Source organism: Callorhinus ursinus, unplaced genomic scaffold (assembly GCF_003265705.2).
Source record: "Callorhinus ursinus isolate GAN/ISIS: 27379988/994484 unplaced genomic scaffold, GSC_fseal_2.0 scaffold49, whole genome shotgun sequence".
NCBI classification, from domain to species: domain Eukaryota; kingdom Metazoa; phylum Chordata; class Mammalia; order Carnivora; family Otariidae; genus Callorhinus; species Callorhinus ursinus.
The window spans coordinates 10915022-10926600 of NW_027397111.1; the positions used below are offsets into that span (position 1 = coordinate 10915022).

An 11579-nucleotide genomic window follows, 5' to 3' on the forward strand; every position below is an offset into this window, starting at 1 on the left:
GTCAGGAAATTGCCAAATTTTTGCCCCATTTCATACTGATATTTTTCAGGATTAGCAAAGTCCTCAGAGCAGAAGCAGCTTTAAATCCTGGGGATTTCTCTCTGTTCTTTACCTTCTCTTAGATTTTGATTTTTCCTCCTTAACTCTTTAGTGCTCTTAAAAATATGTATTTATTTTATTAGTTCAAGCAGGTTTCTTAAATTCTAAGTACATTTTATTTTATTTTTTTAAATTTTAACTATTAACATATAATGTATTATTTGTTTCAGGGGTACAGGTTTGTGATTCGTCAGTGTTACACAATTCACAGTGCTCACCATAAAACATACCCTCCCCAGTGTCTATCACCCAGCCACCCCATCCCTCCCACTCCCTTCCACTCCAGCAACCCTCAGTTTGTTTCCTGAGATTAAGAGTCTCTTATGGTTTGTCTCCCTCTCTGGTTTCGTCTTGTTTCATTTTTCCCTCCCTTCCCCTGTGACTCTCTGTCTTGTTTCTCAAATTCCTCATATCAGTGAGATCATATGATACTTGTCTTTCTCTGATTGACTTATTTCACTTAGCATAACACCCTCTAGTTCCATCCACATCATTGCAAATGGCAAGATTTCATATTTTTGATCACTGCATAATATTCCATTGTATATATATATATATGTATACATATATATATATACACCACATCTTCTTTTTCCATTCATTTGTTGATGGACATCTAGGCTCTTTCCATAGTTTGGCTATTGTGGACATTGCTGCTATAAACATTGGGGTGCATATGCCCCTTCGGATCACTACATTTGTATTTTTGGGGTAAATACCCAGTAATGCAATTGCAGGGTCATAGGGTGGCTCCATTTTCAACCTATAGAGGTCATAGGGAACCTCTATACTGTTTTCCAGAGTGGCTACAACAGCTTCCATTCCCACCCACAGTGTAGGAGGGTTCCCCTTTATCCGCATCCTCTCCAACATGTGTTGTTTCCTGACTTGTTAATTTTAGCCATTCTCATTGGTGTGAGGTGGTATCTCATTGAGGTTTTGATTTGGGTTTCCCTAATGCTGCGTGATGTTGAGCACTTTTTCATGTGTCTGTTGGCCATTTGGATGTCTTCTTTGGAGAAATGTCTGTTCATGTCTTCTACCCATTTCTTGATTGGATTATTTGTTCTTTGGGTGTTGAGTTTGATAAGTTCTTTACAGATTTTGGATACTAGCCCTTTATCTGATATATCATTTGCAAATATCTTCTCCCATTCTGTCGGTTGTCTTTTGGTTTTCTTGACTGTTTCCTTTGCTGTGCAAAAGCTTCTTATCTTGATGAAGTCCCAATAGTTCATTTTTACCCTTGCTTCCCTTGCCTTTGGCGATGTTTCTAGGAAGAAGTTGCTGCAGCTGAGGTCGAAGAGGTTGTTGCCTGTGCTCTCCTTTAGGATTTTGATGGACTCCTGTCTCACATTGAGGTCTTTCAACCATTTGGAGTCTATTTTTGTGTGTGGTGTAAGGAAATGGTCCAGTCTCATTCTTCTGCACGTGGCTGTCCAATTTTCCCAACACCATTTGTTGAAGAGACTGTCTTTTTTCCATTCGACATTCTTTCCTGTGTTGCCGAAGACTAGTTGACCATAGAGTTGAGGGTCCATTTCTGGGCTGTCTATTCTGTTCCAATGATCTATGTGTCTGTTTTTGTGCCAGTACCATATTGTCTTGATGATTGCAGCTTTGTAATAGAGCTTGAAGTCCGGAATTGTGAGCCACCAGCTTTGCTTTTCTTTTTCAACATTGCTCTGGCTATTCAGGGTCTTTTCTGCACAGAAATCAGTTGCATTTCTATACACCAACAAGACAGGAAAAAAGAGAAATTAAGGAGTCGATCCCATTTACAATTACACCCAAAACCATAAGATACCTAGGAATAAATCTAACCAAAGAGGCAAAGAATCTGTACTCAGAAAACTATAGAATACTCATGAAAGAAACTGAGGAAGACACAAAGAAATGGAAAATTGTTCAATGCTCATAAATTGGAAGAAGAAATATTGTGAAAATGTCTATGCTACCTAGAGCAATCTACACACTTAATGCAATCCCTATCAAAATACCATCCACTTTTTTCAAAGAAATGGAACAAATAATCCTAAAATTTGTATGGAATCAAACAGGGTTTTATTAGTGACAATTTAGCTGGGTAAAATTTGAATATCAGCAAGTATTTTTTACATGTTTTAACTGAATAATAAATATTATATATGTTATATATAATACATATTATATATAGTATGTATTAAACTGCTAAGTACAGATACTACACTTGATCTTAGCCAAAAGGCTGAGAAGCGGTATATATATAGTATGTATTATATATAATATATATATTATATATATTTCCACAACTTTCTGGTATCTATTGTTGCCGTTGAGAAGTATGTGGTTATTCTTTTTGTCTTTGGGATGTTGGAGTGTTAGTAAATGTGTATAGATTTTTTTTTTGAAAAGTTATTCTGTTTATAATTAATTCAGCTTTTTGAATCTTAAGATAATCCGGACATGATCCCTTTGAATATTCCCTCCCCTCCACCATTTTCTATATTTTTATGCAAATCCAGTTTGGTGTATATTGGGCCTTTCTTATTCAATTACCTTTATTTTTCACCTGTATTTTACATTCTATTCTCTGTCGAATTGGACTGCTTTGGGATTAAGCTCTGCAACTTCAGCTTCATTTTACCAATTTTCAACTCAGCTGTGTTAATCTTGTGTAATCTGTTATTTTTTTTTAAGTCAGTCACTATACTTTTAAATTTTTCCATAAGGCTTAGTTTTGTTTTATTCAATTAAACCTGATAGGTTAATGCTCTCTTTTCATGTATTTTTAATTCAATTTTTTTGTTTCTTTAACTTATTTATTTATTTAAATTCAATTAGCCAACAGATAGAACATCATTAGTTTCAGATGTAGAGTTCAGTAATTCTTCAACTGCATATAACACCCAGTACCCATCACATCAGTCCCCTCCTTAATGTTCATCACCCAGTTACCCCATCCCCCTACCCACCGCCCCTCCAGCAACCCTCAGTTTGTTTCCCATAGTTAAGAGTCTCTCATGGTTTGTCTTCCTCTCTGATTTCTTCCCATTCCAGTTTTCCCTTCCCTCCCCTATGATCCTCTGCATATTTCTTATATTCCTCGTATGAGTGAAACTATATGATAATTGTCTTTCTCTGATGGACTTATTTTGCTCAGCATAATACCCTCCAGTTCCATCTATGTCAATGTAAATGGTAAGATTTCCTCCTTTCTGCTGGCTGGGTAATATTCCATTATACACACACGCACACACACACACACACACACATCTTTATCTATTCATGTATCGAAGGATATCTATGCTCCTTCCACAGTTTGGCTATTGTGGACATTGCTGCTATAAACATTGGGGTGCAAATATTCCTTCAGATCACTACATTTGTAGCTTTGGAGTAAATACTTAGTAGTGCAATTGCTGGGTTGTAGGGTAGTTCTATTTTTAGCTTCATGAGGAAACTCCATGCCATTTTCCAAAGTGGCTGTACCAGCTTGCATTCCCACCAAGAGTGTAAGAGGGTTCCCCTTTCTCCATGATCCTCTTAATTGATGCAGAACAAGCATTTGAGAAAATACAGCATCCTTTCTTGATTAAAATTCTCCACAGTAATAGAGGGAACATACCTCAATATCATAAAAGCCATATGCAAAAAGCCCATAGCAAATATCATTCTCAATGGGGAAAAACTGAGAGCTGTTCCCCTAAGGTCAGAAACACAATAGGGATATCCACTCTCACCACTGTGTTCAACATAATACTGGAGGTCCTGGCCTCAGCGATGAGACAACAAAAAGAAATAAAAGGCATTCAAATTGGCAAAGAAGAAGTCAAACTCTCACTCCATAGATGACATGATACTTTATGTGGAAAATCCAAAAGACTCCACCCCAAAATTGTACAACTCATTCAAGAATTCAGCCATGCAATGGGATATAAAATCAATGCACAGAAATCAGTTGCACTTGTCTGCTCCTTCACTAAATGTATGGCTCCTCAAGATCCCTGGTACTCTGGGGATCTCTGTGTCTTAATTCTGCTCCTACTCTTGTGAGCATCCAAATTTTATGTTCTTTGTTTGTATGATCATTTAAAATGCAAACCCTTTTATTGTAAAAATTGATAAATGTTCCCATTACAGCCATAGATTCAGTATCTATTTAACTGTCTTTTTGGAGTGTTGAGTTTGATAAGTTCTTTATAGACCTTGGATACCAGCCCTTTATCTGTAGTGTCATTTGCAAATATCTTCTCCCATTCTGTGCGTTGCCTCTTTGTTTTGTTGACTGTTTCCTTTGCTGTGCAAAAGGTTTTTATCTTGATAAAGTCCCAAAAGTTCATTTTGCTTTTGTTTCCCTTGCCTATAGAGACTTGTCTTGAAAGAAGTTGCTGTCGCCATTGTCAAAGAGGTTACTGCCTATGTTCTCCTCTAGGATTTTGATGGATTCCTATCTTACATTGAGGTCTTTCACCCATTTTGTATTTATCTTTGTGTATGGTGTAAGAGAATGGTCTAGTTTCCTTTTTCTGCAGGTGGCTGTCCAATATCCCCAGCACCATTTATTGAAGAGACTTTTTTCCATTGGATATTCTTTCCTACTTTGTTGAAGATTAATTAACCATAGAGTTGAGGGTCCATTTTTGGGCTCTCTATTCTGTTCCATTGATCTATATGTCTGTTTTTGTGCCAATACCATTCTATCTCGATGACTACAGCTTTGTAATATAGCTTGAAGTTAGGCAACATGATGACCCCAGCTTTGGTTTCTTTTTCAACATTCCCCTGGCAATTCAGGGTCTTTTTTGGTTCCATACAAATTTTAGGATTGTTTGTTCCAGCTCTGTGAAAAATGTCAATGGTATTTTTATAGGGATTTCTTTGAAAGTGTAAATTGCTCTGAGAAGTATAGACATTTTAATGATGTTTATTCTTCCAATCCATAGGCATGGAATATTTTTCCATCTTTTTGTGTCTTCCTCAATTTCTTTCATAAGTGCTCTGTAGTTTCTAGAATATAGATCCTTTACCTCTTTGGTTAGGTTTATTTCTAGGTATCTTATGAGCTATCCTATGACCCAGTGATTGTACTACTAGGTATTTACCCCAAAGATGCAGATGTAGTATAAAGAAGGGGCACTTGCACCCCAATGTTCATAGCAGCAATGTCCACAATAGCCAAACTGTGGAAGGAGCTGAGATATCCTTCAACAGATGAATGGATAAAGAAGATGTGGTACATATATACAATGAAATATTACTCAGCCATCAGAAGGATGAATACCCACCATTTGCATCGACATGGATGGAACTGGAGGGGATTATGCCAAGTGAAATAAGTCGATCAGAGAAAGACAATTGTCATATGGTTTCACTCATATGTGGAACATAAGAAATAGTGTGGAGGACCACAGGGGAAGGGAGGGAAAACTAAATGGGTGGAAATCAGAGAGGGAGACACACCATGAGAGACTCTGGGCTCTGGGAAACAAACTGAGGGTTACAGAATGGAGGAGGGTGGGGAGATGGGGTAGCCAGATAACGGGTATTAAGGAGGGCATGTGTTGGAATGAGCACTGGGTCTTATACGCAACTAATGAATCATCAAACTCTACAACAAAAAGTTATGATGTACTATATGCTGACTAACTGAACATAATAAAAAAAAAGTTTTTTCGTCTCCCATTGCTTTTTGTTTACTTTCAAATGTCCTTACTTTCTTTTAAACATATGCATTTGAGAGGAGGCTTATTATATTTTACTTTGTTATTTAGCAACATGAGGATTTTTTTAGGCTACATGGTCTGCCATGAAATGGAAGTCAGAAATTTTCTTTACAGGGAGAACAAGACTAACTTATTCATGCTGTGTGTGGAATAAAACTTTAGTGTAGAATATGAGAAAATTTCATAAAAAACAAGTGTTTGCATCCTATAACTTTGTGAGTTCTATTTGTGTAATTATCTTCTCTCCTTCTGGATCCAGCTGGACAGGTAATTAAGCTGGTTACCTGTGCTCTATCTACCTGAATTCAAAACATGTACTGAGATTATTCAAAGCAATCATTGATGTTGAATTATGTTATGTTGGTGACTCAATTTGGAGGAAAACATTATGAAAAGACAGATTAAAGTCCTGGTATCATAGTTTAGAGCAGAATAACTTACCTGATCTTGTGAAAAGAATAGAAGGAAGGAGAGAATGGAGGAAGGCATAGATGGGACAGAGAAAAAAAGAAGCAAAGGTAAAATAAGAAGGAAGGGAGGAAGTATGGAAAAAGAGAAAAGAGGAAGGCAGAATATAAGGAAGGAAAAAGAAAAAAGATATTGAGTGACTATAGTTAATATTTTTATATATATAATTGAGTAAAAACTCACAGTGAAATAATTGTCTTATCTTTGTGGGGCAATGAGCCTGAAAATTATATACCCAGTGCAGATGGCTGAGTAGCCTAGCCAGGACATTAAACCTGACTTTCACATTTGAAATCCAAGATGCCTTATGCTAAAAGTGAGTGTCAGAATTTCTTTCTCATGAGCCTTTGGACACATGGATTATTCCCTCACTGTGTGGGGACCAGGAAGTGTGAGGCAAGGTGATCATTACAACATGGTGCAAAAAGAAAGTGAAGGTGGTGATATTAACCAAAGCAGTATTTGTCCCACAACAGAAAAAAGACATGCAGAGAAGTGTGATCTTACAATCTCAGAAATATGTTCTAGCAGATAGTAGTTGGCTGGATAAACATAGTGTACAGATTTCCTTAGACTCCTCCAAAAGCTGCATCATACCTAGGAAGTCAAGGAAACTGCTCTCACCCAGCTCTGAGAAAGCATAGCACATGGACCCATAAACAAACCTCTTTTGGCTCCATTTATAGACAAATCAATATTTACTTTTTCAGGAGCAAGCGTAGGTCGAAGGAAACTCACAGCCTCTTTCTCAAACAGAACACAGTTCTTAATTCTGTTATAAACATCGAAGTGAAGGCAATAAATTCAGTGACTTTGTGGAGGAAATCCAGCAAGGTCTGTCCTTCCCTGGAATATTAACTCATCAGATACCCCACCCGCTGTGTCCTAACAGTAATGTCTCTTGACAAACCACAAGAACCCTGCACAAACTAAAGGAATGAGCAGATAATGCATTGCTCATTTAAATCCCATGTCAGACTCCTGATGTCATCCTAGCAAATGTCAAGGAGTGTTCCAGGAATATGTTTGGACAGTCCTGGACTAGGGATGGGACCTGGGTTCAAATGCTTGCATCCATCCACTGAGCTTCTAGTCCTGAGATGAAGCATACCAATGTTCCTCTCTTCATCCTTACCGCTGATGGGGGGATGACTGGAAAACATGGAAGGGTCTCAAAAGGGCCCCTTTGCTTCTTTCTTATGAGTCTAAAATAAAACTTGATGATCTACTTACTAATTACCTGGAGGAGGCAAAGAAGCAGCAGGTCAGGCTGGATGGCTCACTGTCTCAGAGAGACCAGGGGAGCCACAAAATCTCTGGAGGTCTCCTACCACTTCTCACCCTTCCCACTGCACAGCTCGGAGTTCAGCTGACAATTAATGTGTATAAATGACAGAGACAAGACTAAGTTTCCTAAACTGAGTTCTTCCTCCTCCTTGACACACAGATAAATTTACATTTTCCAGGCTCACCTATAGTTAGATGGGGCTATAAGACTGAGTCAGGCCAAGGAGATGGCACACACCTCTTCTAGACACATTTATAGCCTCCTTAATGTCCTCTACCCTCTCTCCCCACCTCCGACTAGTTGCACTTAAACCACTGAAGACATGAAGCCCTAGAAATGATGGAAATAAACAATGGAAGGAGCTAGGTTTTTAAAAGACAGCCATGGAGGAGAGCCTCCTATTCTACATGCATTGGATGGATATTCTCAAAAAAATAAAGTCGTATGTGTTAAACCCCTAACACATTGGAATTGTTCATTTCAAAAGCCAGCAAGTTATCCTGACTAACGCTGCAGACACTGAGAAGACTGACCACAAATCTTAGAAAGATCACACAACAAGGAAAGCTGACATGTCTACTAAATGGTAAGTCTAGGGGGAATTGTTGGTTATAGTTGAAAATAATTGTGTGTGTTTGCGATTGTTGATTCCATTGACAAGTTATTATGATAAGTAGATGAGCTTAGCAGAAAGTTGGCTGGTCTTCAAGCAGAAATTAATGATAATAGAGAAAGTCCATAAATGTGGAGTTTTGAAAAACTGTCCTACTGCTTGGGAGGTCAAAGGTTAAGAGAAAGTTTTAGGTTGTCTTTGTAAAACACAGACTCACAGAAACCAGCCCTGAGAAGAGTAGATTATGTGTATAGTTGTCTTACTCAAGTCCAGTGGCCTTAGACACCATTACCTAAAAAGGAGTGGCATGGTGAACTGGGAAAGACAATAAAGAAATGAAAGAAAAAATTTTAAATTATGCTTAAGAAAATATGTGTGTGTGATTACTAGTGCGTGAAACTGCCCTGATACAAATAGATCAGAAACCTGTTTTTTTTTAATTTTTTTTATGTTATGTTAATCACCATACATTACATCATTAGTTTTTGATGTAATGTTCCATGATTCATTGTTTGCGTATAACACCAGTGCTCCATTCAGTACATGCCCTCTTTAATACCCATCACCAGGCTAACGCATCCCTCTCCCCCTCCCCCCTAGAACCTTCAGTTTGTTTCTCAGAGTCCATAGTCTCTCATGGTTTGTCTCCCCCTCCGATTCCCCCCCTTCATTTTTCCCTTCCTGCTATCTTCTTCTTTATTTTTTAACATATAATGTATTGTTTGTTTCAGAGGTACAGGTCTGTGATTCAACAGTCTTACACAATTCACAGCATTCACCATAGCACATACCCTCCCCAATGTCTATCACCCAGCCACCCCATCCCTCCCAAACCCCACCACTCCAGCAACCCCCAGTTTGTTTCCTGAGATTAAAAATTCCTCATATCAGTGAGGTCATATGATACATGTCTTTCTCTGATTGACTTATTTCGCTCAGCATAACACCCTCCAGTTCCATCCATGTTGTTGCAAATAGCAAGATTTCATTCCATTTGATGGCTGCATAATATTCCATTATATATATATATACTCCACATCTTCTGTATCCATTCATCTGTCGATGGACATCTTGGCTCTTTCAATAGTTCGGTTATTGTGGACATTGCTGCTATAAACATTGGGGTGCACGTACCCCTTCGGATCCCTACATTTGTATCCTTGGGGTAAATACCCAGTAGTGCAATTGCTGGATCGTATGGTAGCTCTATTTTCAACTTTTTGAGGAACCTCAATACTGTTTTCAGAGTGGCTGCACCAGCTTGCATTCCCACCAAAAGTGTAGGAGGGTTCCCCTTTCTCTGCATTCCCGCCAACATCTGTCCTTTCCTGACTTGTTAATTTTAGCCATTCTGACTGGTGTGAGGTGATATCTCATTGAGGTTTTGATTTGGATTTCCTGATGCCAAGCAGTGTTGAGCACTTTTCCGTGTTTCTGTTGGCCATTTGGATGTCTTCTTTGGAGAAATGTCTGTTCATGTCTTCTGCCCATTTCTTGATTGGATTATTTGTTCTTTGGGTGTTGAGTTTGATAAGTTCTTTATAGATTTTGGATACTAGCCCTTTATCTGATGTGTCATTTGCACATTCTTCTCCCATTCTGTCGGTTGTTTTTTGGTTTTGTTGACTCTTTCTTTTGCTTTGCAAAAGCTTTTTATTTTGACGATGTCCCAATAGTTCATTTTTGCCCTTGCTGCCCTTGCCTTTGGTGGTTTCTAGGAAGACGTTGCTGTGGCTGAGGTTAAAGAGGTTGCTGCCTGTGTTCTCCTTTAGGATTTTGATAAACTCCTGTCTCACATTGAGGTCTTTCAACCATTTTGAGTATTTTTTGTGTGGTGTAAGGAAATGGTCCAGTTTCATTCTTCTGCATGTGGCTGCCCAATTTTCCCAACACCATTTGTTGAAGAGACTGTCTTTTTTCCATTGGACATTCTTTCCTGCTTTGTCAAAGATGAGTTGACCATAGAGTTCAGGGTTCATTTCTGGGCTCTCTGTTCTGTTCCATTGCCCTATGTGTCTGTTCTTTTGCCAGTACCATACTGTCTTGATGATTACAGCTTTGTAGTAGAGCTTGAAGTCCGGAATTGTGATGCCACCAGCTTTGCTTTTCTTTTTCAACATTCCTCTGGCTATTCGGGGTCTTTTCTGGTTTCATACAAATTTTAGGATTATTTATTCCATTTCTTTGAAAAAAGTGGTTGGTATTTTGATGGGGATTGCATTGAATGTGTAGATTGCTCTAGGTAGCATTGACATCTTCACAATATTTGTTCTTCCAATCCATGAGCATGAACGTTTTTCCATTTCTTTGTGTCTTCCTCAATATCTTTCATGAGCATTTTATAGTTTTCTGAGTACAGATTCTTTGCCTCTTTGGTTCGATTATTCCTAGGTATCTTATGGTTTTGGGTGCAGTTGCAAATGGAATCAACTCCTTAATTTCTCTTTCTTCTGTCTTGTTGTTGGTGCATAGGAATGCCACTGATTTCTGTGCATTAGTTTTATATCCTGCCACTTTACTGAATTCCTGTATGAGTTCTAGCAGTTTTGGGGTGGAGTCTTTTGGGTTTTCAACATAAAGTATCATATCATCTGCAAAGAGTGAGAGTTTGACTTCTTCTTTGCTGATTTGGATGCCTTTTCTTTCTTTTTGTTGTCTGATTGCTGTGGCTATGACTTCTAATACTATGTTGAATAGCAGTGGGGATAGTGGACATCCCTGCTGTGTTCCTGACCTTAGGGGGAATGCTCTCAGTTTTTCCCCATTGAGAATGATATTCGCTGTAGGTTTTTCATAGATGGCTTTTATGATATTGAGGTATGTACCCTCTATGCCTATACTCTGAAGAGTTTTGATCAAGAAAGCATGCTATACTTTGTCAAATGCTTTTTCTGCATCTATTGAGAGGATCATATGATTCTTGTTCTTCCTATTATTAATGGATTGTATCACATTGATTGATTTGTGGATGTTGAACCAACATTGCAGCCCAGGGATAAATCGCACTTGGTCGTGGTGAATAATCCTTTTAAAGTACTGTTGGATCGTATTGGCTGGTATTTTGGTGAGAATTTTTGCATCCATGTTCATCAAGGATTTTGATCTGTAATTCTCCTTTTTTATGGGGTCTTTGGTTTGGAGATCAAGCTAATGGTGGTCTCATAAAACGAGTTTGAAGTTTTCCTTCCATTTCTATTTTTTGGAACAGTTTCAGAAGGATAGGTATTAATTCTTCTTGAAATGTTTCGTAGACTTGCCCTGGGAAGCCATCTGGCCCTGGGCTTTTCATTGTTGGGAGATTTTTGATGACTGCTTCAATTTCCTTAGTGGTTATAGGTCTGTTCAGGTTTTCTATTTCTTCCTGGTTCAGTTTTGGTAGTTGCTACATCTCTAGGAATGCATCCAT

General features: G+C 38.3%; 2 pseudogenes; one reads left to right on the forward strand and one right to left on the reverse strand.

Annotated features, from left to right (window-relative positions):
* Window positions 1-2235: 2235 nt before the first annotated feature.
* On the reverse strand, window positions 2236-2338 carry LOC112806397 (U2 spliceosomal RNA; annotated as a pseudogene).
* Window positions 2339-6572: 4234 nt separating this feature from the next.
* Window positions 6573-11579, forward strand: part of LOC112806269 (olfactory receptor 52E8-like) — a 12776-nt pseudogene continuing 7769 nt past the window's right edge.